This window comes from Macaca nemestrina, chromosome 4 (genome assembly GCF_043159975.1).
Source record: "Macaca nemestrina isolate mMacNem1 chromosome 4, mMacNem.hap1, whole genome shotgun sequence".
Lineage (NCBI taxonomy): Eukaryota > Metazoa > Chordata > Mammalia > Primates > Cercopithecidae > Macaca > Macaca nemestrina.
In genome coordinates, this window is record NC_092128.1 from 61,876,313 (window position 1) to 61,902,915 (window position 26,603).

The 26,603-nt window shown below is 36.2% G+C and overlaps 1 protein-coding gene across 9 annotated transcripts in view; it reads right to left on the reverse strand.

Moving 5' to 3' along the window:
- Positions 1 to 26,603, reverse strand: part of LOC105475402 (calcium voltage-gated channel auxiliary subunit alpha2delta 1) — a 506,236-nt gene that overhangs the window by 458,296 nt on the left and 21,337 nt on the right. The window contains exons 1-2 of one of the 9 annotated variants that reach the window (XM_011730616.3): positions 16,021 to 16,201; positions 14,918 to 15,028 (exon numbers count right to left, since the gene is read on the reverse strand). The exons of 7 other annotated variants lie outside the window; for them this stretch is intronic. The gene's annotated coding sequence lies outside the window, so the exon portion shown is untranslated. Of the gene's footprint in view, positions 1 to 14,917; positions 15,907 to 16,020; positions 16,202 to 26,603 lie in introns of those variants that run through there. One more of the 9 variants, XM_071094747.1, reaches the window with a different exon arrangement.

Here is a 26,603-nt window from a genome sequence, read left to right on the forward strand (position 1 = left end):
TCCCTTTCCTACCTAATATTCTAAATTTAATTTTGCACACAGATTCTAGGTAATCGGTCTTCTAACTCAGTCCTAAAAAATTCAAATACAATAATAAAGAGACAGAGAGGAAGGAAGGAAGGAAGGAAGGAAGGAAGGAAGGAAGGAAGGAAGGAAGGAAGGAAGGAAGGAAGGAAGGAAGGAAGGAAGGAAGGAAGGCAGGCAGGCAGGCAGGCAGGCAGGCAAGGCAAGGCAAGAACACTTTAATTGCCTTGAAACAGCACTTGCATATAAAAATTGTAGCTATATACAAACATATAGGAGTTTAATGAAGTAACAGAAATGAACTTCCTCTTGCAGTAGGGAAATGGTGACCTCTTACACAAAGAACAACAGTAAGCATGCTCTTGAATGTAATGAGTACATGATCCATGCTGGAGGCTACAGAGGTCTATGCAAGTTATGCAACAGCTCAAATACTACTACTGTATCCATGTTAACAAAAATATAAACAAAAATAAGAGCCAATAAGATACATATTGAAATTAGAAAATGGGATTAAAAATAAAATTTAAGCCCTTGGCTGTTTTATTTCAATGTAATAGCAGATACAAAAGATGCAGTTTCTCTGCATTCTTATAAATATTTTAGTATAACAAACACTGAGAATTGAAAATATGCTTCCAACAATTAAAATCCACCTATACAAATATCTGTACCTACCAGTGATTGAGCTCTCGGGTGTGGCTACTAAATGCTGCACTGTATTTATACTAAAGCTTTCATTTGCATATTTATGATATAAAGAAGACAGGATAAAACTTTTTTAAAATTGTAAAAAAAAAAATCTTAATATTCTAAAATGTAAAATCAAATAAACGTGTAAAAAATAACATTTGAGTTACTGATATACATAATTTGCAAACATTGTTTTATTTACAAATAAATAGACACTTCATAGACTTCTACTGTAGCATCAGTGAGAAACTAGCAGCAACAACCCTTTGTTGAAATGAGAATTAGGGAGCAACGGAAAGGTGAAGTGAGAAGAGGCAAAAAAAGTTTGCCAAAGGTCAAGTTGATAAATAAACAAAGCTTTATTGAGACTGTGCTGAGAAGTATGTGATGCAAATAAATAAAGCATATTAAGTTCACCAATAGAGGCAAGTAAAAGGTAGCATCAGACTCAAAGGAGGGTTTTATTAAAACTAGGTTGAAAATGGAGGGAGAGGACCCCAAAAGACATATTTCTGGATATGTCTACCTGCATTTTAAATCACAATGCAGTGATTTTTATCTTATTCCTCATTCTTCTTTATAAATCTTACAGAGCTTAGAAGAAAAATGACAAAAAGAAAAAAGAAAAAGGGAGAGATCCAGACGGAGGGAGAGAAGAAGGGAAAGTGGGAGAAAGAAAAAAGGAAACAAAGGAAAAAATAGGAAGAAAAGAAACAAGGGAGAAAGGAAGGAAAAATGAAACCACATTTTCTCTGTATTAAATGAAATCTATCATTATAGATGATAGCTAGCTAGACAGACAGACAGATGGAGATGGATAGATACAGCCAGGTTATCAACAGCCAAGATCATTACCAGTTTGCTTCAAAGACATTTTTTGAGAGTTGTACCTTGGATTTGAGACACAGAAAAATGAATCATTCCTGAAGCAGCAATAAGCAAGTGGTTTATTTTGAATGAGTTTTTAGGGGCTTTTTTGGTTTTGTTTGTTTGCTTGTGTGTTTTCCCAGAATCTTGTTTCATAAAGATTTCTCAAATTCAGGATGAGCTCAACCATTAGAAGTAAAAGAATCAACTGATTTTCTGTGAGACAAAGAGAAGTGAAGTAGAACAGAGTAAGAAACAGAGGTTCAAGGTGACTTCAAACTTTTATTAGTGAGAATGTACATAAAGCCATAGCTCTCCCCTCTGGGTTTAACTAAAATGAACCAACTCTTAGATACAAATGTGCTGCCCCAGGTGGAGGGCCTTTCTCTAAAACAGCAGCTTCATTTTTTATATATATATATACTTATTTCACCTTCAACCATAATAATAAAACCTAATGACAATTTCAATAGTAAAAGTTAGCATTTCCCATATTTGCTAGTTGCTACTATCTCCTATATTTGCTAAGAATTCTGGTAAGCGGTATACTTTTGAAGCATCCTATGGGTAGATAATACAGTCATTCCACTTTGCAGATCTGTTCACAAAAATGTATCGAATGCCTGTTATATGTAGAGTACTATTGTAGACACTAAAAACACAACATCAAATAAAAAAACACAAAAAAACCAACTCTGATGGAATGCATGATACGATGGAGTAAACTGAGCGACAGAGAAGTAAAAGATATTTTCCTGGTATTGCACACCAAGTAAGTGACAAGGTCAGTGTCAAGCAGTCTGATTCCAGGACGGGTTCCCTTACACCATGTGCTTTGCTGCTATGGAAGCTAATGCATACTTGCCAGGGGTTATCCATGGCATTCTGCTTTTCAGATTTTAATTTTAACATTTTGTATTATATCAGTAGTAATTCAATGTAATGTAGTTACATATTTAAAAGCCCTCTAAGCGCATGTCTCATATAAGCAAGTAAGGCACTTCAATTACTACAATTATTTCATTTAAATTCATTGATAAAATGTGTATTCTAAAAGTGACTAAGGAACTGAATTGAGTATTATGCTGTTCATGGATATGAACAATAGCTGAGTACAATTAATAGTCTATTTGGGTACAATTAATAGTCTGAAGGAAGCTGAACTAACAGGCATGCCTATCTGCATTTATAATACAACACTTCAGATCATGGTCAATGTTTAGTATTATAGTAAGTACGTATTTTCTCAGCCTATAGAAATATTCTCTAGCATAAAGAACACAATAATTGGAATCAAGCAGACAGCTCATTTTACTATTTTGAGACCCAATCATTGGTATAAAAAAATAAAATGGGCATAAGACACATTCCCAACATTTGTTTGATAGGCTTAAGGGAGACGATATATGTGACAATCCTATGCAGACTACAGAATGCAGCGTCCTTTGATTTTCTCTTTTCAGGATTACAGAATTGTTTGGACTTTCTAATATATTTTACTAGTTTTAGTAATTAGCAGTTAAAATGTTCCTATGTATAAGTCAAGATAAAAATAATTTGCCCTTAACTCCTTAAACCAACCTCAAGGTTTAGTAGCCACTTTTTCTGAGTTGAAATTACCTTTTCAACTTTCATAGAGGTCCTTTATTCTCTAAGTTTTCTCTTTCCAGGCTGGGTGCGGTGGTTCACACACCTGTAATTCCAGTACTTTGGGAGGCTGAGGCAGGAGGATCACCTGAGCCCAGGAGTTTGAGACTAGCCTGGGCAACATGGTGAAAACCCATCTCTATAAGAAATAAAAAATTTAAAAATACATAAATAAGATTTCTCTTTCCAAATCCAGGTTTTGTGTAATTTCAAGCAATGTGGAATTCCAGGCATAATCATATAGTTCCATAATCTGGCTCTTTAAAAATGAAGGGGACTATCTGGATAGTCTTAAATCACCTAAGGTTTCTTAATACTAGCATTTCTCAAGGTTGATTCACCACTCTGTGGCTACACAATATATGTCTGCCCTGGGGACTCCTTGTACTAGCTACTTCTTTACATCCAAATAGCTATTGCTCAATTTGTAAATACTGCCCCTCACTTCTATTCACTGTCTGTACCCTTTTACATGAAGCTCGTTTTTATCTTGAAGCTTGGCTTTCCTGGCAGTAGTCCTGCTACTTCCTATATCCAAATAATGAAGGAAATCTAACTATAATGAAACCAAGGCCTAAATTACTACTCAAAATATTGAAGTGTCTGGACCCAGATTGGCAACATAATAGGCATGGAAGAAATCAAGTATCTGTAGACAACAAAAGTTTGCTACCTCCTCACTGATGTTAGAAACTAAGGTTCTTTTCCATTCATATTCCTTAACTGAAAACAAAAGTCTAACAGAACTCCAAACCAGAGATTAAAGTCCAGTCACATCTTTCCAACCAATTTCTGACACTGTGAATTGAAATACATTTCTTTTTGAACTCATGCATTGATTTCTTCACGTCTTTCACCTGTTTCTAGGTTTTTCATAAAAGTTGCATGGTCCTCTCCACCCCACCTCCATTACACACTGAGTACCAATCAAAATCATTTGGTCTTGGAATCAACATCCAGATAGAGGAGGCTTTAATCAATAACTCACTTTCCCGAAAAGGATTTTGGCTTTTGTTTATCATCAGCATTTGGTCTCTCTCCAACTAACAAGCCCTCATATGTATAACCTGTATCATTGTATTTGTAATTAACAAAAAATTGAATCTTCTTATATGAATCTAAAAATATATTTTTATTTTAATATACCTATACTTGGTATATTTCAGTCTTAGCTCTTTATTCTTTTGACATTCTTTTGGTCCTACGTTTTCTTTCTTTGAATATACTTATCTAACTTATATATTTGTGTTTATGAAAGTATTTTTAGATTGCAAGTGATTATTCTTAACAATATTCATTTTGCCTAGAATTGAGTATTTTAAAATGCAGAAGTCTATGCTCGCAGAGCACACAAAAGAGTGAAGAAATATAAAGACAAATCAGTGATTACAATATAAGGCAATAATGACTCTCATGAGGTATCTGCACAAGGAGCAATATTTGTATAGAAAGTAGCATCTGATTCCTTCTGACAGCCAAACGTATTGAGCATATATTGCTATTAAAGAATGTACTAAGCACATATGACCTCATTTAATCATCATTACCAGGCTCTGTGATAGGCACTGTTACAATGATGAGACCCAGAGAGGCTAAAAACAACAGAGCTAACACCATAGCAGAGTCAACATTCACACTGCTTATTAGACAAGACTTATTAGATGAAACTCTGAAAGACTAAATGGCTTTTATTAGACGATAAAAGGGGAAAAGGGCAAACCAGGTGGTGGAACAGAATGACCAACAGCCAACAGTCATGAGTATATTACAAACCTGGTGAGAGATACCAGTGGGATAGGATTAGACAGATGAAGAGAGTGGCTAAGAATGAGGCTTCATAGGCAGGCTGTGTCCAACTACTCTTTCACCTGAATATCTAAAGATGAAATCATTCCTTAAAGATTTAGACTGTACGATGCTAAGATTAAACTATAACTATTAAAGAAGGAAGGGCTCAATAGCCTTAGAGCCCCAGTCCTAACATTTAGGGGAGAGATTAAAAAAGTAAGGAAGAAAGAACACAGCTGGAAGAGAAAGAGCTCTATTTCTTCATGATTTTTATTGCAGCAAATCAACAAATTTACTACTCCCCATAATTTAACAGTCTTTGCCACAGTGAAGACAAACATCATTCCATTAAGGAATGTGTACCAACAGAATTCTCAAGTCAGAAAAAAGAATGAGTTTTATCTTTGAAATTCTTAATTATGTGGTGATTAAATATATATGTGTGTACATGTGTGTATGTGTATACTCATACTAACATATCCACAGAATTGAAATGCTGTTGTTAGACACAACTAAAAGTAAGTATCACTTTACAGATGCTTGGTTCATTTCTGAGTGAGGTCTCACTACACTACCACTTCAGTTTCTTTCTTTCTCCTTCTTGTTTTTTTTTTTTTTTCCAGATAAGGTCTTGCTCAGTTGTCCAGGCTGAAGTGCAATGGCATGATTATAGCTCACTGCAGCCTCAAACCCCTTTGCTCAAGGGGTTCTCCCACCTCAGCCTTCTGAGTAGCTGGGACTACAGGTGTGCAACACCATGCTGGCTACTTTTTTTAATTTTTTGTAGAGATGGGGGTCTCAACATGTTGCCTAGGCTGGTCTCAGACTCCTGACCTCAAGAGTTTCTCCTTCCTCACCCTTCTAAAGTGCTAGGATTACAGGCGTGAGCCACCACACCCAACCCCATTCTCCCTTTTTTTTTCCTTCCTTCTACCCTTCTTTCCTTCCTTCCATCCTTCCTTCTTTTGACATTGCTTTTACTTTTTCATTCTTCCTTTTAATTATAAGCTGAGGTTATTTTTATAATGGAACAGAGAACCTTCTACATTTGAATCACCAATTCAAAGTAGATCAACACACTCGTCAATATCTGACTGGTTTGTGATTAGTATGAAATGAAGTTTAAAGTCTCATAAAAATCAGAATCAGCACTAAAAGGAACTCTGTTTCCACTCAGTTCTATTTCTGTACTGTAACTTAACAAAAACTGTTTTATTGGGAGGCCGAGGTGGGCGCATCACCTGAGGTCAAGAGTTCAAGACCAGCCTGGCCCACATTGCGAAACCCTGTCTCTACCAAAAATACAAAAATTAGCTGGGTGTGGTGGTGGGCACCCACAATCCCAGCTACTCCGAGAGGCTCAGACAGAAGAATCCCTTGAACTCAGGAGGCAGAGGTTGCAGTGAGCCGAGATCACTCCACTGCACTCCAGCCTGGGAACAGAGCAAGACTCCATCTCAAAAAAAAAAAAAACCTCTGCTTTAAATAGCTATGTAGAAATTCAACTATTTTCACAAGATAGGAAAATAATTTAGAAAAAAAAGTTCTTAACAATGATAAAACATCTGTGGGTTTACATTTCCCATTTATAAACAAGCAGACAGGAAGACTGGTGAATATTTTATTTACAGTTTAAATCACTTCCTATTTGTAAACAGATAAAAACTAATTAGCAGATTCCATCTCCCTCCACCCCGGTCCCCCCTCCCCCCACCACACACACAGACCTTCATTCTTTCAATTCCATCCCAGAAAAGAAACTAAACAGTTCAAAATGGGGAACCTGGGAGATATCGCTGCAATTGACCCCTACCTTCACTAAAGTTTACTGTAATAGAAAATCTTCTACATTTAAGTCGCTAATTTAAATTCTTACAGATTTCCAGGTTTGTAGCATCACTCATTCATTTATTCAGCCAAATTTGTTTAGCACCTACCATAGGCAAGCTACTCCATTAGGCATTAGAAATAAAAAGATAAATAAGACATTCATTTATTCCCTCAAAATGCTGACTTCTAGAGACTGGAACTACATTAGTGAATAAAAAGGCAAAAGTTTCCATCCTAGTAAAACACATTTTAATGGGGAAGCTAGAAAATGTGACAAATAGGTAAACCATATAGTGTTAAATATTTACAGGCATAAGAGAAGAATAAAATTGGGAAATGGGATAGAAAGTGCGAGAGCAGAGTTGTAATTTTAGAGAGGTAAACAGGGTTTAGTTCCTTTTTTCACAGAACTCAGTAGAGAAAGGCAATCTTTTCTTAAAAACTATGGCAATACAATGTGATAAATGCTACTAACCAAGTGATTGACAAAATGCGAAGATTACATAACAGAAAGAGCTACTGATTGTTGGAGAAATCACAGAGGGAAGAAACCATCTGAATTCTGAAAGAGAAGATGACATTCCCAAAGGGGCTGGTAGAGAACAGGCAAAGGAACAGCATATGCAAAGTCAGAGAGGCAGCATTTGGCGAGTAATTGCTATTTATCAGCAGACAGCAGCAATTACCATTGAAATCAGAACGTACCATGTTCCAGATACTTTCACACATCATTTTTATTAACCCTCACAATAAATCTATGCGCTTATTAATAGTATTCCTTTTTTAAAATAAGGGCAAGGCCAGAATGAAGATAGAAGGAGAAACTTAAAAAATAGGTTGAGATGGGCCGGGGGTGGTGGCTCACGCCTGTACTCCCAGCACTTTGGGAGACCGAGGCTGATGGATCATGAGGTCAGGAGATCGAGACCATCCTGGCCAACATGGTGAAACTCCATCTCTACTAAAAATACAAAAATTAGCCAGACATGATGGCGGGCGCCTGTAGTCCCAGCTACTCGGGAGGCTGAGGCAGGAGAATCGCTTGAACCCAGGAGGCAGAGGTTGCAGTGAGCCCAGATCACTGTACTTCAGCCTGGGCAACAGAGTGAGATTCTGTCTCAGAAAAAAAAAAAAAGAAAGAAAGAAAAAAGAAAAAAAAATAGGTTGAGGTTAAAGAGTTTGAATATTATCCTTTAAACGAGTCAACCGAATGTTTTAAAATAAAGAAGGGACATGATCAAAAGTTACAGTTTGTTTAAAATTGTAGACTGCAGTGTGGAGAACAGATCATTGGGGTTGGGAGGCAGAATGATAATAGATTATTATTTATAATAACGAAAGGCTATAATTTAGTTAAAATGTGGCAAAAACTTGATCTTAGCCAATAACCGTGGAAAAATTAAAAGTAGGATAAGAAAAACCTGGCAGCCAACTAAATGTGGGTGGAAGAGGAATGGAAGAGCATAAAAAGGGGAGGTATTCAGCCAATTCTAAATGTTCTAACTTAGAACATCTAGAGGGTGACACTATTAGCAAAGAAAAAAAGGTAAGGGGAGAAGATTGGAAGAAAAGAGGACGGAGATAAAAAAGAGGTCTAAGTTTTAACTTCTTCAATATATCTTGGTGATACTGAAGTCAAGATACCCAGTAGACCTGAAATGATGACCAGACTGATGAGAGAAAGATTTTGGAGTTAATACAGTTCAGAATTGTTAGCAAGTATATCTTTGTATTAGTTAGAATTTTTTTTGGTAGCAAAAGACAAAACACTCAAATTGCTTGTAGAAGTAATACAAACTCTTTTTGGCCAGTTGTAAAGTCTCTAAAAGTAAGGTGGATTTTCAAGTGTAGTTTAGTTAGGACTCCAGTTCTGTTTCTCTCCAATTATTTTCAACTTGTCTTCTTCCTTCTATCATGTCATCCTGGTTTCACTTAGGGTAGCAAAATCATGTATCAATCCCCAATTTTATATCTGCATCCCACAAAATCCAGAAGAGAAATATTCTCTTTTGCTACTTACTGAACAATAGTGCTAGGCATCTTTCTAGAAGAACTTGGGTGTCACACCCACCACTGTCAAGGTTGAAGAGATTTCACTGATTAACATGGAATCAGCACCCCTACCCCAAACTATATGGATACTACATCATGGGGGAAGACCGGGATTAATGCTGGGGAAGCAATCCCAGTGTCCTCCTCAGTTTCCTTCCAAGGCTGACAGTGGCTCATTGTTCCATTACCTAGCAGCAGGAAGTTTTTATGAAGTCACATCTGAAAGAAAAAAGTATTATTCTAAGACGGACCAACTTTTTAGGATTGAGCTTCCAGTATCATCCAAATCCAACTACGCTTCCTTACTAGAGGTAATGACAAAGTAAATATTCAGGCTATATGAAAAACTATATTTAAAATGTAAGTACTGACTAGTTTTCATAAATGTGAACGATGAAAATCTAGTGGTGTTAACTAAGAATTCACTTTCCTCTTCCTCTATCTGCCTCTCACTCCAATCCCTACAGCAACTCAGTAGCCAAAGGACGACACCAGGGAACACAGATTAAAGAGTCGAATTCTTGGATGGGAGCTCTAAATAAGTTCTGGAAACTCTGGCCAAAAGAGGGATATGGAAAGAGCCAATAAAGGCCTGTCACCTGAAGGAACCTCGTGGTTGCAATGAGGACACAGAGTGACATGTGTATCCAAGAGGGCACAGCAGGAACATGGAGAGCAAAGGATCTGTAGTTGGGACAAAGGTCAGAACAGATTAGCTTCATTTCAAAGGATGCTAGATGAACTCTTCCCTTCTAAAGCCTAGAACGGCTTAGGCCTTCCCCAGATCTTAATTGACACCCCTGGTTCAAATGAGTTAGGGAAGAATCCTTAAATGAGTTTAGGTTAATTGTTAACTAGCTTAAGTTTTCTTCTAAGATAGTTAAGAAGGAGTCAAGGTTGAAATGAAGCTCAATTGTGGAGCAATAAATTTAGTTATATTTCTTGCACACTTGCTTCTGTAATGCATTACAGAATTTTGTTTAAAGCAAAACTCTAATTCCACACTTGGCATCATTTGGTAACTTTTTAAAACTAACTCATTATTTCAGACCCCAGTCAATACTACTAATTTTACAACTGCAGAAAAGAAAATCATAAAACGGCACTCTGTGTCTCATGCAGTGTCACTCTGTAGTCAACAAAAAAGATATTTGCTGGATCAGTGAGTCCAGAGGGAGAAGTGATTTGCCAAATATGGCCCATTAGAGTACTAAGAATTTAGGGTTAGGTTTCAGCATTTGTTGCTGTCATTCAAGTACTAAATTTATATTTACTTGGGGCAGTGTGTACAGTTTGAATAGAAGAATCTAAAGCATGTAAGACACTTTCCTGATTTAGTTGATTTTAAGAGTTATTCTCATTGAGCTAGAATGTTTCAAAAATGGTAAAATACAACTTTTTTTGGTACTATGACAAGTTTTGTTGAGGTAAAATGAGTTAGCAGATAATACTGATATTTTCTTTATCATTTTTTAAATTATCTAATTAGTCGTTCAGAAGTCACTGTTCTTGGGATTTCTGGACATAAAACATGGTCAGTGGTGGAAGACAATAAATGCTCTCAATTTACAAGTGAAGATGTATGCCTAATTAGACAACAGTAGTAACATAAAAATAACAGACGATTAACATACTTTCTTTTTAAATGTACGTATCAAATCTATTAATAGCCTTAGGATGGTCTTTTATTAATAAAAGGACATAAAATTAAGGTTTTAAAATTTAGATATCTAACTAAATTAAGGCATTCAAATGAGCTAAATTTATACAAATGGGATCACATTTACAAATCTGGGAGAAATTACTTTACTTCTAAGTAAAGACATTGCAACATCCCTGGGAAAAATTAACATTGATCTTATAGGAGGCTACTGAATAGGAAAATGAATGACAAAGTCTAGGAAATCATACTGTGGCTGAATGATTAACAGAAATGCATCTGTGAAAGTTAGAAGGAGCTTCCAAGGAATGACATAGTATGTACTTATGTATTACAAAATGCAAATTATCATGACTGTACAACTGGAACTAGTTTTCAAGTGTGGGGATTATAGTTTGAGTGGTGTCTGGTGGAATACATTCTCCAACCCATCATCAAAGTGTGTCACATCCTCACTCTTTCCACATTTGGGTTTATAGTTTAGATGCCTGTGCTATATATAAAAAGAAAAGAATGTATTTTTGAGAAGCCCAGGCTCAGAAATCATAGCTTTGGTGTTCATTATACTGCTTTTAGGGGGGCAAGTCTTTATCTGTTTCAATCTTGGAAGTTTTTTTGTCTCATTCATTTGTTAATTTTAGGCTTTCCACTTTCTTTTCAACTTTATCCAGATAATTCCTTCCCCAAAAATTTCAGTAACTATAATGAATCAATGTATGTTTTAGTAATTTCAAATGATAGGTCCACATATATAAACACTATCAAAAAAATTAATTACCCTATTTACTACCCCTCTACAAATATGATAAAGAGGGCTTACTGGCAGATCTGTTAATGATAGAAGCTTTCTGTCCCACCAAAGAATGTGATTGATATAGACAAAGAGTTCCAGCACAGCTGAAATTAACAAATGCCTGACAGGTGTCTTCAACTCTGCTCCAGTGAATTCTGTGACATCTGCTTACCAGAGAGCACACATATAAGGTATGTGAACTCACTTTGCTAGACTATGAAAATGCATTTGAAATCCAAAGAGGAAATAGAAAATGAATTTGACAACCGTATCTGAGTACCTTTCCTTGGGCTAGAGCTTCTCATATCACTAAATAAGTAAAGTAAGATATGAGTACACCAAATGACTCATAATATTTCTTCACTTCTATAAAATGGAATCCTCTATCTCTCAAACATTTAAAGATTACTGCTGCTTATTTATTAATTGATTTTTTTCTTCATGGTCTGCACATTCATCACAAAAATGTCTAGTAAGAGCAATGCTTGCTAAAATTTTTAAATGAATATTCCTTTTAACAATGATACTGATTTATGATCTTTAAAAAATGATACTGTTCCTTGAAAACACGTATTTGATCTTTAAAAAGAATTTGAAGGAAAAAGTTTATATCAGCAAAAATGCTATTATAAATTCATGAAGATTTCCAAATATAATTTATTAGTAACAACAGCATTGACATACAGTTGGAAAACTGCGAAAATTATTATGAGTAAGACAATTTAGGTGGGAAAAAAATAAATAAGACATAGCATCTGCACTTTACGTACTACAGTGTATTTAAATAAAAGAGTTCTGTAGATAAATGTTAATTAATGCAACTCTATTCCCGGGGACTAGACACTGTAGAACATAGTATTTGTTCAATAAATCATTTTTGAATGAATAATCATTTCTATTGAACTGACATAGCCCATCTATGCCTGATAGATTAGCCTTCTAAAATATCTAGAAGATATTCCTCCTTCAATAATCTTCAATGGCTTCCCATTTCCATCAGAATAAAACATATCCCTTGCATTAAAAGGACTCCACAACCCAGCTTGTACTTTCTTTCTTTTTTTTTTTTTTTTTTTTTTTTTTTTTTTGAGACTGAGTCTCACTTTGTCACCCAGACTGGAGTGTAGTGAACGATCTCAGCTCACTGCAACCTCCACCTCCCAGGTTCAAGCGATTCTTGAGCCTCAGCCTTCTGAGTAGCTGGGATTACAGGCGCCTGCCACCATGAGTGGCTAACTTTTTTATTTTTAGTAGAGGCGGGGTTTCACCATGTTGGCCAGGCTGGTCTCGAACTCCTGACCTCAAGTGGTCTGCCACCTCAGCCTCCCAAAATGCTGGAATTACAGGCGTGAGCCTCAGCACCTGGCCTTTCCTTTTACTTTCTTTTTGTCTCTTCTCATATTCCTTTATACAAGGCAGCACAACAGAGTGAAAAGAACAATGCTTTTGAGATCAGAATGGCTGCTGGGACAGTATAGCAAACTTGACTTACTAATGTATGATACTTTGTATGACATTGGAATATATGCAACTCTTTGAACCTCTCCTTTTACTAAATAAAGGTAATTAATACCTGAGGGAAGTTGTAAACATAAGAATAATAAAGACGCACTTAGCACATATGGCACAGAACAGATGCAGGGCATGTACTCTGATACTGTTGAGATAACTTTCTCTCTTTTTTCAATCAAGTTGTATACGTTCTACTTTTGTTTATAGTGTTTTCTTCCTTCTAACCTCGGACTGGAAAATCCACCCTATTATACTTGGACCTAAATCCTATTCCATTCTGTAAGTCAAATCGAAAGCTACCATTTTAGATAAGCACCATATCCAAGTACCAGGCAGTTGTGAACACAGCGTAGTCAACTAATTACAGATGATCCCAAGAAGTTTTATGTACACAGAGAAGACCATATAAGGCACTTTTAAGCTACCAACCAAGCTTCAAAGATACTAAAGCTTTAAGAGAAAAGACTTGATGGGGAGGACGGCAAACAGACAACATGGTTAACTTCATAAATGTCATAGCTTCTGTGAAGGCTCTGTGACCTCATGAGCCCAGAGTTGTTACTTTTTTTTGCATTCATTATTGAACTATTGTACACAGCTGTGAGGCACACACAGCTTTGAAATATTAATGATTTCTTTGGCTATATCTATGAGTTCCCCCGCTTGTAATTACTTGAGAACAAATAAAAGGCCAAAATCCGTAGTCTCTCCATCAGTGCCTTCTACATAGTAGGTATTCAACAAACATTTGAGTGACTATTACCTGTTGATTATCAGATAATGAAAGTCTTATGACTTTTTTTTTCAATTAATGTTAGTACATTTTAAAATGTTGTTTTCTGCAAGTCATGCAAGCCAAATATAAGTGGATATAAATAATTCTGAATGCACCTTACAGAGTTCCCCAGTTTTTTAAAGGTCTGTTTATTCTGGTAGCCTCTTAATTCAGGAAACTGAAATATGAAGAAGTAAAGTGTGGTACCCAAGATGATGCAAGCACTGGCAAAAGCAGAAACTAGCTACTGTTAGGTTCTCCTATTCAGTGGTTCTCAACCTTGGCTACATATTAAAATCATCTAGGTAGATTCTTAAAAATACCAATGTCAGGCCAATTATCCGAATCTCTAGGGTAGGGCCGAGGCACTCATAACTTTTTTAAATTCTCCAGGAGATTCAAATATGTATCTGTTGTATAAAGCCATTGCACCTCTCGTAATTCCAATGAACAATGTGATTGCTAAGAGTTCCTGAGAAAATCATTGCCTAAGGTCTCTTCTGCACACTGTTGTTTTCTGGGTTTTAAATACAGTCATGCAACACGTAATGATAGGGATACATTCTGAGATATGCATTGCTAGGCGATTTTGTCATTGTGCAAACATCATAGAGTGTGCTTACACAAACCTAGATAGTATAGCCTACTACACACCTAAGTTGTATGGTATAGCCTATTGCTCCTAGGCTGCAAACAACATGCTACCCTACTGAATACTGTAGGTAACTGTAATACAATGATAAGTGTCTGTATATGTAAACATACATCAACACAGAAAGCTACAGAAAAACAGAGTATCATAATCTCATGGGACCACTGCCATATACGTGGCCCATCATTGAACAAAATGTCATTATTTGGTGCATGTATTTGAAACTGTGACTCTTTACCTCTTAAACTATTACACTTACTTTTCCCCTGAGTAGCATGCTTTAGATAAATCTCTAAATAATAGTTCCTCTGATTTCTTCAGAAACATAAACACACATGCACAATTTTAGTAGGAAAAAAGTGCTCTGCTTTATTACAAGAAAAGGTATGTTTGTGTGATTTGAGACTTTTATGATATCTGCTTAGGTTGTGGTAAGGGAGGCCCTAAAATATACCTTTTCATCCTTTCCTTATGAATCAATCCATCATAGCAGTTTATCTAATCCATTTTTTTATTACATATTGTTTATCACTTTTGTACTGCTATCTATCCAACATCTTTCATTCTGATTGGCTTAGCCTTAAGAAAAAACTAACGCATGTTAACAGGCAGTAGAAAAATTACCTCTTTCATGAGCTCAGTGGTCTGAAGGTGCACGCTACATCAGGGTGGCTGATGCCAGGTGTCTGGCTTGCGACACTTAGGAAGTCCCTCACACCTGTCAAGGGAGGCAGACTGCAAGAGAGAAGGCGAGTCTGACTGAGCAGGCGCATAAGGGCAAACCCTGCTCCCAACTCCTGCTAGCAGAGCTCTAAAAATAAAGCGACAAAAGCACAGGGAAGGCAGAATGAATTCTTAACACTTGTACTCTTCTATTTCTGTCTGTTACGAAGCAGGTGATCTCAGTACCAAGCAATGAGTCTTTTAACTTTCTATATACCTCACTTTCAGAAATGATCCTCATGACTGCATTCATTCCAGCTGTTTCAAATTCATAATCATAAAAAGAATCTTTTTTAATCTTTCAAGACTGCCCTCTCTCTCATAGGATTACATTCTAAAATAAGCTTCTTTGATATTCATTTGCCTATTTTACTTTGAAGATTTTTTTCACATGTATTATTCTGGAAAACAAAATGTTTATTCCATTAATACTTTACATATTCTTTGAGAGAAGCAAGAGTTTTAAAAGCTATTCCTTTATCTAGAGAGATGGCAGTCTAAACGTCTTCCAGGTAACAATCACTAGTCTAGAGAAAGTGAAACTATGAACTTGTTAACAACATCTTTTAATGGCCCTCCAAGTAAGTCCATATTTATTATAAATGTTATTTTAAATACTCTGGTGCCTGAGCAGCTCTGCATGAGAGGGAAATGCAATGTAGTGGTTGAGAGAAAGTTTGAAATCAGATAGACCTGAGTTACAGCCCTGCCCACTATTACTGTCTATATAGCCAGAACAGGTGATTTAACTGCTGAATACTTCAGTGTCTTCATTTATAAAAAAGAGAAAATAATGTCTTTCCCTGTTTTATAGAATTGAGATCAGAATTAAATAATATAAGCAAAATACTATCATACTGCTTGGTATCTAGCACTCAATAGATGCCACCAATTATTATTATTGCTTACAACAATCTTTAGCCAAATAAACAGCTGATGGTTCAAAAGATAAAGAAGTAATATTATTTGAAATATGTTGCTGACATTTTAAAATAAGCACCTACATGTACATCCAAGAATCCAAACCCTCAAAGTCTTTTCTCCATAATGGTATGTGGACATCTTGCCTCTTCCCATTCTTTCTGGCATATGGAGCAGAAGAGCTAGAAGTAGAAAATATCTTGGGGAATTTTTCCTGAGTAGTAGTCTTCACTGCAGACACTTCTGCATTTTAATGCATTTCTCACAACAGGTATGCACAGGACATGTCTACATTTGCTGAGAAGTAAAAAAAAAAAAAAAAAAAAAAAAAAATTCACAGCAATTGAGAGTACCTCAAGATGCTAAACTCCTTACCTCAAGCCAAGCGAAAACTAAATCTCTCTCTCTCTCTCTCTCTCTCTCTCACACACACACACACACACACACACACACACACACACACTCCCCATTATCTGGATTTGCAAATCCTCCAAAAATCCTCTTTCATAATTCATCATTACCACTTCACCTAAATCTCAAATGGTGCTACTGCGCTGCCATCCACGTAGGTGTCACCAAATACATGACAAGTCATTTTTAAATATAAACTTTGATCAAGACACCAGTGAAGTACTTCAAAACATCATGTATACAATAAATATATACAATGTTATCTGTGCATTAAAAACACAAACACAAAACAGGCCACATCTCACAGGTATTTGTATCTAGACACTTGATCAGTCTTCCAGAAACTGTTCAGGGCTTCACTTACACATCTGTAACTCTGTTCAAAGCTATCAGTGCTTGTAACTTTTGTTGTTGCTGTTTGTTTGTTTGTTTGTTTTGAGACAGAGCCTTGCTCTGTCACCCAGGCTGGAGTGCGAAGACACAACCTCAGCTTACTGCAACCTTCACCTCCAGGTGAATCTTTTTATGATTATGAATTTCAAGCGATTCTCCTGCCTCAGCCTCCCAAGTAGCTGAGATTACAGGCAGGCGCCACTAGTCCAGCTAATTTTTTGTATCTTTAGTAGAAATGGGGTTTCACCATGTTGGCCAGGCTGGTCTCGAACTCCTGACCTCAAGTAATCTGCCCACCTCAGCCTCCCAAAGTGCTGGGATTATAGGCGTGAGCCACTGTGCCCAGCCTAGTGCTTGTAACTATTTAAACCATTTTCTCTGATTTGGTTCTCAAAGAACATGGAAATCATTTCTTAGTCTCTTGGTAACTACTCAGTTTATTTCTGAAAAATATACCAAGAATTGATGATTTTCTAATCAGAAAACATCATGATCTGATCAGAAAATCATCAATTATTGGTATAAATGGGGAAAATTATGCCGAAATCTATGTTAAAAAGTACTTGATATTCAAAAAGTCTATTTAGAGTGAACATTATATATCTCCCTTGAGATTATCAAAACATTGTGTTAAATTCAGAATTCATTCAGAATTAACAACAGAAACATTTCCTGTTCTTTCTGTCAAATGACAAAAGGAGAAAGCTCTAAAGTGTTTATAAGCCATTCAAGTAAGCATTAACAGTTGTTAAAAGTGAAGTATTTAGTTTGCTAAATTCTCTTAACTGTAGTAATTTAATCTTAAAAATTAGAGAAGTATTATTTGAATGAGTCCTACATCTACATATTATTTGTTTTCATGTCAAACAGATTTTGATAGACTACCTCAGTATTTCTCACATAACATTTCCAAGTAGTTCTTAGTTGAACATTTCTTAGTCAATCACTTTTAATCTTTTATATTTTGTCTGAGGAACAATTTTTATATATCTGTGCAAAAGAAACTTTGTATTAATTTATTAATTTTTCATCTCTAATATTTAACATTTACTCAAGGAAAATGGGTCATCAGCAAGTTTATTTCTACTCATGCCCTGGTTTCTCTGCCAAAGAATTGTTGTGTCTGCATTTTCAGGCCAGGGCTGTGAAGTGCCTCTTCAGAGTCTTCCACCTCTGCCTGGCTACAGAGCTTCACCCTCGTGACCCACATCTCCCTAGGGAGCCCCAGGACAATGGCTGACATTGAGTTTGGCTCTCAAGCCCTACCATTCCTTAGGAAAATAAATGGACTTGTTCTATTATTCATACTTGGCAGAAAAACATTTGTTGAGATATTACCATTCTTTCCCAAATGGCACCATTATAAACAGTAAGTCTTAATTGCAGTCAAATCTTTTGTAAAGACAAAGTAATTTAGGAAAATATAAAGCTTTTAAGGTGGTAGATATAAATACTTAATGTGTTAATTATTGTTAAAATGAGCCTATAAATGATCTGAGAAACGACCTTGTTCTATTGGCTTTGTTTCTTCAGAGACTAATACACTGCTTGAACTATGATAGGAAATGCTTATTATTTGATTAATATATATACACACACACACATATATAAACTCAATACAGAATATAATATATATAAAATGAAAATATACCTTGAATTATTTCATTAATGATATACAATCCTGAAAAACATTTACAAATTACTTTATATCTGTCAAAAGTTTAACTAATGAAGTACTAGAATAATAATCTGAGATGTAATAATAATACAGTCAAAATTTTATTTGGTTGGTCAACAAATAAACCTGGAGGCTATTTATGGAGCAAAATCAGAGCATGCAATTACTGGTATCTGCACTTCATCACTTCTAATGATGTCCAAACTTCATTTCAAATACAAGATGAGCTCAGAAAAAGCAGTCCTCAAGCAGCCCATTCGCCAACCTAAAGGCAAGATTAATGCTATAAAAATCCAACATGATGGCTTAGTGAAGAAGATGAATAGCCTGATATCACATGTAAATACTGTGCTCTACAGTCTTCAAAGTATTCACATATACATTGCCTCATTTGAAAGTCACAACGACACATGGTACTAGAGAAGAGAGTGAATTTGAATGCATTTTACTGATGAGGAATGGAGACTCAGAGACGTTTATTGCTGTACCCAAGGACCCCTGGCTAGTATGAAATGCCATAATCACATCTGACCCCACACACATATTACAGAACTGGTTAAGGAAACATGAAACAAACATGGCAAAAGAAATAAATAGTGGGAAGACCTACTAAACATAGCTATGGACAATAATCTATTACATACTAATTTGTGGGAAGCAAGAGTAGCAATGAATATTAAAAGCATGTATAAAAGCATTCCATCCAGGGAGGCCAGGGTGAACATAGTATCAAGTCCTGAAAGAGAAGACACACTATACTGATTCAGCCTACACGTAATTCTGATCCATTCTGAGGAGGTGTATGTGTTCAGAATGTTTATTGTAAAAATGTCTTCTTCAAGAAGTTGAACTTAACACTCAACAGCCAGCACTAACAGCACAAAGTGAGCCTGGCCTTTAATTCTACATGTCCACACACCCTAGAAGTGTACACCTCTGTAAAAACAGTCTTAGTGAACTGGTTATAGGTATTCATTCATATTTATAATCACATCATTATCATTCTAACAATGCACATATTAACAAATTCATATTATCTTAACTTAAAATGTACCAAAATAGAAGGTACTATTCTCACAATACCTTATTTAGAGGAAGAAGAAAAAAACAGCTTTCTAAATTAGCTCCCTTTTTCATTAAACAAATCTTTAAAAATCTAAAGTTTCCCTTTATTTCTTGGGAAATCTGTCTGGCAAGAATCATCCTATTCACCCATCACATTTTCCAAACCTGGAGCAGATCCCCTGTCGTTGCACCACAGAAGAGTACAGGAAGACACATCAGATACAAATCTCTTTGTCCAAGAATGCAAGAAAAATTCCCTAGGCATGAAGTCTTCAAGTTGCATAAAATTACCTGAAATTGGCCCGGCGCGGTGGCTCACACCTGTAATCACAGCACTTTCGGAGGCCAAGACGGGCAGATCGCCTGAGGTCAGGAGTTTGCGACCAGCCTGGCCAACGTGATTAAACTCCATCTCTAATAAAAATACAAAAATTAGCTGGGCGTGGTGGTGGGAGCCTGTAGTCCCAGCTATTCAAGAGGCTGGGGCAGGAAAATAGCTTGAACCCAGGAGGCGTTGCAGTGAGCTGAGATCACGCCATTGCACTCTAGCCTGGGTGACAAGAGCCAAATCACCTCAAAAAAAAAAAAAGAAAAGAAAAAAAAGAAAAAAATACCTGAAATTTTGATCTGGTAGGACTTAATAAATGGGCAACATTGCATATACTCTCACTCTGGTCGGGTAGGTTATGTATGGCTCTTACCCACTCATAGTCTGTGTGCCACATAAGACTTTGAATTTTGTCTTTAGGTTAATGCACTACATTTTTTTTTAAAATCAGGCTTATTTGCTTTAGATTTAGATTAATCTTAATTTATTAATGTATATTTTCTTATAAGAGAAAAAAATGCCCAGAAGAAAAGCAAGATGGATGAATCAGTGTGTATAGATCATTATGTGTACACACAGCCAGTAAAAAATCGTATCTGGGAATCCAAACACAGGAAAGATTCAATACTAAATACTCTAAAGGAATTATTTTTTAATAATATCTCACTTAGGCCAGGCGAGGTGGCTTACACCTGTAATCCCAGCTCTTTGGGAGGCCGAGGCGGATGGTTTGCTTGAGGTCAGGAATTCAAGACCAGTCTGACCAACATGGTGAAACCCCGTCTCTACTAAAAATACAAAAATTAGCTGGGCGTGATAGCGGGCACCTGTAATCCCAGCTACTCAGGAGGGTGAGGTAGGAGAATCACTTCAACCTGGGAGGTGGAGGTTGCAGTTAGCTAAGATTGCACCACTGCACTCCAACCTGGGTAAAAGAGCGAGACTCCATCTCGAAAAATAAAATAAATAAAAAATACATAAATAAATAATTTAAAAATCTCATTTAAAATGTAATCACTGTAATAATTGTGGTATATGACAGCATGATCCACCAGTCCTTAAATGACTGAATAGTGATGTCGTGACCATCCCAACAGAGCAGCAAAAAGAAGGTAATGGTGTCTGGATTAGTTTGCTCAGGCTACCATAACAAAATATTGTCAACTGGGTGGCTTAAAACAACATAAATGTATTGTCTCAGGGTTCAGTACACTAGAAGTCTGAAATCAAGGCGTCAGCAGGGTCATGCTCCCTCTGAGAGCTCTCAGGAAAGATCTGTTCAAGTTCTCTCCCCTTGCTACTAGTAGTTCTTTGGTGTGTGGCAGCATAACTCCAATCTTCACATGCGCTCTCCATTTATAGCACTGATCCTGTGTATATGTCTGTGTCCAAATTCTTCCTTTTTATAAGAACATGTATCATATTGGATTAAGCGCCCACCCTACTCTAATATGATCTGATCCTAACTAGTTACATCTGCAAAGACCCAATTTCAAAATAAGGTCACATTCTGAAGTATTGGGGGTTAGAAATTCAACACAGTAATTTTGGGGGAGCACAAGTCAATTCATGAGACTCGACAGCAGTCTCATATGTAATGCCTAAATTAGGATTGTTCTTGATATTAATGGTTTGCATAACTTGGCTACTCACAGCTGTTTAAAGCTCTTAAACTGCTATTGTGGAATGCAATACGTAGTAATTATCCCATTTCTTAATGCATGTAAAGGAAAGAATGATCCAGCACATGAGGAGTCAAGAAGTGTTTCTCAGTCATTGTGGTTTATTCAAGTTAATATATATACAATCTACATATATGTATAGAAGTTGATAAATACATAGTTTTACTACGTGTTACATATACACATTAGTAATACATAATCCAAATTTCCTTAAGATCACACCATATGGCAGACATATTAGTGAGATAGCCTCAGCATAGGGCCACCATAAAATCTGTTGTCTGACCTGAACGCTTTTGAGAGTAAAAGGGCACTATTAACAATTAGGCTAAACTATGGGCAAAAACCAGAGGGTCCTAGTCACATCCAACATGACTGTAAACAAAGGGAAGAGCCGAATTCAAATAAAATGATAGTAGGTATAGAATAGACGTTTACCAAATTTGTCTGTAGTAGGAAAGGGAAAGGCAGTGATCCTTCTGATCATTTATAAATATTGAATACCTTAAAAAAGGGGGAGATCAATGTGTGAAAAATGCATTAGGTTTTACATATAGTGAGAATGTAACATATTTATGTTTTGTAAATAAAATGGCATACAAAAAAAGTATTATGGAGAGGACAATATTAAAAGGAGACACTAACCACATCAACATGGGTCTTTCTAGTCTTTCCGAAGACAATGTATGTCTGTTCTCACGCCGCTATAAAGAACTGCCCAGGACTGGGTAATTTATAAAGGAAAGAGGTTTAATTAATTCACAGTTCCACAAGGCTGGGAAGCCTCAGAAAACTTACAATCATGGTGGAAATGGAATCAAACACATCCATCTTCACATGGCAGCAGGAGAGAGAAATGAGTGCCGAGCAAAGGAGGAAGTCCCTTATAAAACCATCAAATCTTGTGAGAACGAACTCAGTATCATGAGAATAGGATGGGAGAAACCAGCCCCCTGATTCAATTATCTCCACTTGGTCTCCACCTGGTCCCCACCCGCTCCCCCAACGACACATGGGGATTATGGGAACTACAATTCAAGATGAGATTTGGGTGGGGACACAGCCAAACCATATGAGACAATAAGAGGAGAATGCATCTGAAATATTTAAGACCCCCATTAATGCCAATCAACTAAAGAAGTGAAATAATGTATTATTTCTTATCTGTAGAAAGAAGAAAAAGAAGCAAAGATACTACTTTTTGATAGAATAAAGCAAAAGATTATTCTGTAACAGAGATTCTGTGCTTCCCTCACGTAATTCTGATTTTCCCTCATGCAATAGCATTCCCTCCTATCCAATGTAGACAGTGATTACTGGGATTTCTCTGTTTCTATAATACACCACTTTGTGGTGTCATTTTTGTAAGTGCACTGTCCTATAAGACAACAAGCATTCTCCATTTACAGAAAAAGTAGATGAGCAGAAACACGTGGTATTCTTTTCATACTCACCAAGCTATTTTTGGTGTATCAGAGTTCAGGCCAGCCCTATAAAACTTCAGAGCCACATATAAGATTGAACATCATATGCCTACAATTAAAGCGTCATAGCGTCATAAGCCTGTCCCCAAAGTGCTTTTATTGTTTTGGGGTCTCTGTAATTGTACCTCTCTGAAAAAAAGCCAAGTACTTTCAGCCAAGAAAAAAAAATCTTCATTAGTTTACTATGCAGCTTTCCCAGGTGAAACAAACACCCTCAGCAAGAGTGTGTGTCCATGTTAATTACAGCTTGCCCACAGGCCACCCTGGCAACTGTCCAGCCTTCCTGATGTCTACAAAGCATTTTATGCAGTATGCACTTGGGCAGGATAGATTGCCTAATTTCCGCTCCAGACCCAGCAGGAAAGAACAGACACTAGTACCTTTCTGCTAAAGACATGTTTCACTGCAAAATTTTCCTTCAGGAAATTCACAGATCTCCAGGAACAAGGGAAATTTACCCCTGGACATTTGACTGTACATTACATAATTATACTTCCTGCTTCACCAAGCACTAAATTTAACAGCTTAATTTAGAAAATAATTTGAACTATCCAATTTACCTGTTTTAATAGCATACTCGTTATCGGGAATTAATGAATAAAACTCACTGATGTGACAAAACTTTAGCAAAATGCAAACACCACATCAGGATTATGAGAGTCAGACAGAATTGGACACCACTGGCCACAGAAACATGTATCATGGGTCAATTTACTATGCAGATTCAACTAAATATCTGCATTAAAGTAAAATCTTAGATCAGTGGTTTTCAACCCAGGGTGGTTTTGCCCCTCAGGGGACATCTGATGATATCTGGAGACATTTTTTATTGTCATGACTTGAGGAGGGATTACTTACTGGCATTTACTATGTAGAGGCCAACGATGCCACTAAAATCCTACAACGCACAGGACAGCGCCCCCCCGCCCTCTCACTTCAAAGAACTGTCTGATCCAAACTGTCAATAGTCCTGAGGTTGAGAAATTCTGCCTTAGGTTATGTGAGAAAAATTAGTGATTTTGCATAAATTCTGTGTGTTAATACTATGTCCCATAGATGCATTTTAATAGACATTAAAAGTTATTTTCAGTCGTTTCTCTGATACGATTCTCCTACCTTGCCAAATTATGAATTGTCACCAAATACTACACAATGAAGTACAAACAAGTTCTATAAGATTAAAATAAAATAGTCTAACATTCATCACGCTGTGTCTGAATTTAGGAGAGATGAAAGACTGGTGAGAAATATAAATGACCAGCATTCCTGATATTTTCCTGGTATCTACAAAATTCAAAACTAAATTACATGTAATGTTAATTGAGGATTCCAAAGATCTCTTAATTTCCAGTTTTCATCCATTACCAACTCATGATTTTTTTTTTCCCTTAAACATAAAACTTGCACTGTTTTTAACCTACCACATTACCAAGGTCAGAAACAGAACCACTCTCACTGTCAGATAAAAGCATGAGAAAAATATTCACAAATGTACTTAACTAGACATAAGGTGGAAATCCAGTTCTGTCTCTTAAAAACTGCTAGAAATCTTCTCTGTGATATAATTTAAAAGGAATAATTGCTTTACATGTTTTGAAGTCCTTGCCTCATTATTTATAAACAACAACTTTGCAGAGTACTTGCCCGTGATAAATTTGTATTATGTTTTATGTGGAGCAAATTTTTGACCTTCAATTCAGAATGACAAAAAAATAGAAGAATCATAGCGAGCATGAAAAAAAATATAAGGCCACACTTTTCTCTAATGTTGGTTGTTATCATTTAGTCCTTTATGGATAACACTCAACTATCTTTTACACTTCTTCAAGTCCATATCCTTCAAAACATCTTTATTCTTCTTATCCTAATGTTCTGTCCCTCAATCTACCATATGGGTATTCGGGTATCTTATTAATTTTATTTAAAAGTCCTTGTGCTTTATTATTACAAAATACAACATACAGAGCAGTTTTTTTCCTGGCCATGCTCAGCTTATCAGAACTACTTTATTATGCACCACTGATATCTATTTAAAATGATGACTTTGTTTTAGGACAGAATCTAATGTTCTAAGGAGACGGTATCTGATGTTAGAAAGGGGAAAACCCCAGGAAGCATTCTTTCAAAACCTGCTCCATGACTTTATGCCAAGACATTGGCAAGCAAACTTTCAGAAGCAGATACCCCAGAAGCTCCTCTTCTGAAACAGTGTTTGGCAGTAACAATCACAAGTCAGAATAGAACGATGAAATAATTACCTCTTAAAAAATATGGTCCGCATTTAAATGGTCTACACAGCAGAGATTTATCTGTGCTATTAAACTCTCTTTAAAATGACATCACTAGGAAGATTCTGCTTATCCAATGGTTTGAGACAGAAGGGTTCCTTTGAATTTTAGAGGGGAGAGGGCTCAAATCATGGGTGAGACATAAAAACAAGAATTTGAATTTGATCAATCAAGGAAGAGCGTTTGGGCACTGATACTCCAAAAAAGAATAAATATCATGGTAGAAGAGCAGGGAAAGAGACACAGACAAACACAAAGCCAAATTTCATCACAGTTGATGATTGCCTCCTGCACTACTAAGAATGTTTATATTTCTTTCAAGGTGCTTACCTACATATAGGACTGGCTCAGAACTCATCAGACCACAGATGCATATATGTGCCTTAATTCACCATCTCATTGCAAATGAGGATGGTCAGGGAAGATAAAGAAAAACAAAAAATCTTATTTCAGAACTATCTTAAGTCTACAGAATGATCTTACAGATAATTTGGAATACACAATCCTGGTCTCCAAAAATTTCCCATGGTGGTTTCATCCATTTACGTTCCTTAAACATACTTTTTCTTTTTATTCCATGGACCCTTGAAAAAAGGCCTAACCATCCCCTAACTGAAGCTGTTCACAAAGAAGAGAATACTTAACTTTTAGACGTGAGGTTTATGAGGCAACATCTGGCTTTAAATGTCCATCCCATATTTTTAGCTAAATTGCAAATAAATTAAAATATTCATGTTTAAGAGTCATCTTGCCAAGATACTTTAAATGATGTGCACATAAAATGTAATAATAATTAATATTTTACTGCAATAATTAACTATAGTAGTCACCAAGGTGTTGGACAATTTCTATTGGTAAGATTTCAGCAGCTATCTCTTAGAATCATGGCCTCTGCATTCTCTTTCTTGAAGACTTTCATCCTTGATGAATAACCTCCATGATGTTTCATATAAGGAAATGTATCAATAACGTTATTTGTTGTGAGCTTTATCCTGAAAATCACTTAAAAGGGAAAAGCTACTCTAGGAAGTTTAGCGAGAGTATGTCTAGCACTGTTTATATTGGTATTCTTCTTGACCTGACATTGTAACCATTATCTGGGAGATGCAGCATCTTTGCAAAAATATCTAGTTTTATTCAAATCATTTTAAGTGACCTACTGGAAAGCAGAATAAGGACCCCTCAAGAGAGTCTTAAAACACATAACTCTGATTTTCTAGGAAACTAGTTTATCTCAACAGTCTGGAAAAACTCCATAAAAGTTCTTGAGATAACTGTTCAGGAAGAAGCATATAGTGACAGATATAATGTAGTAAGGACTGCATGGAAAGGCATTT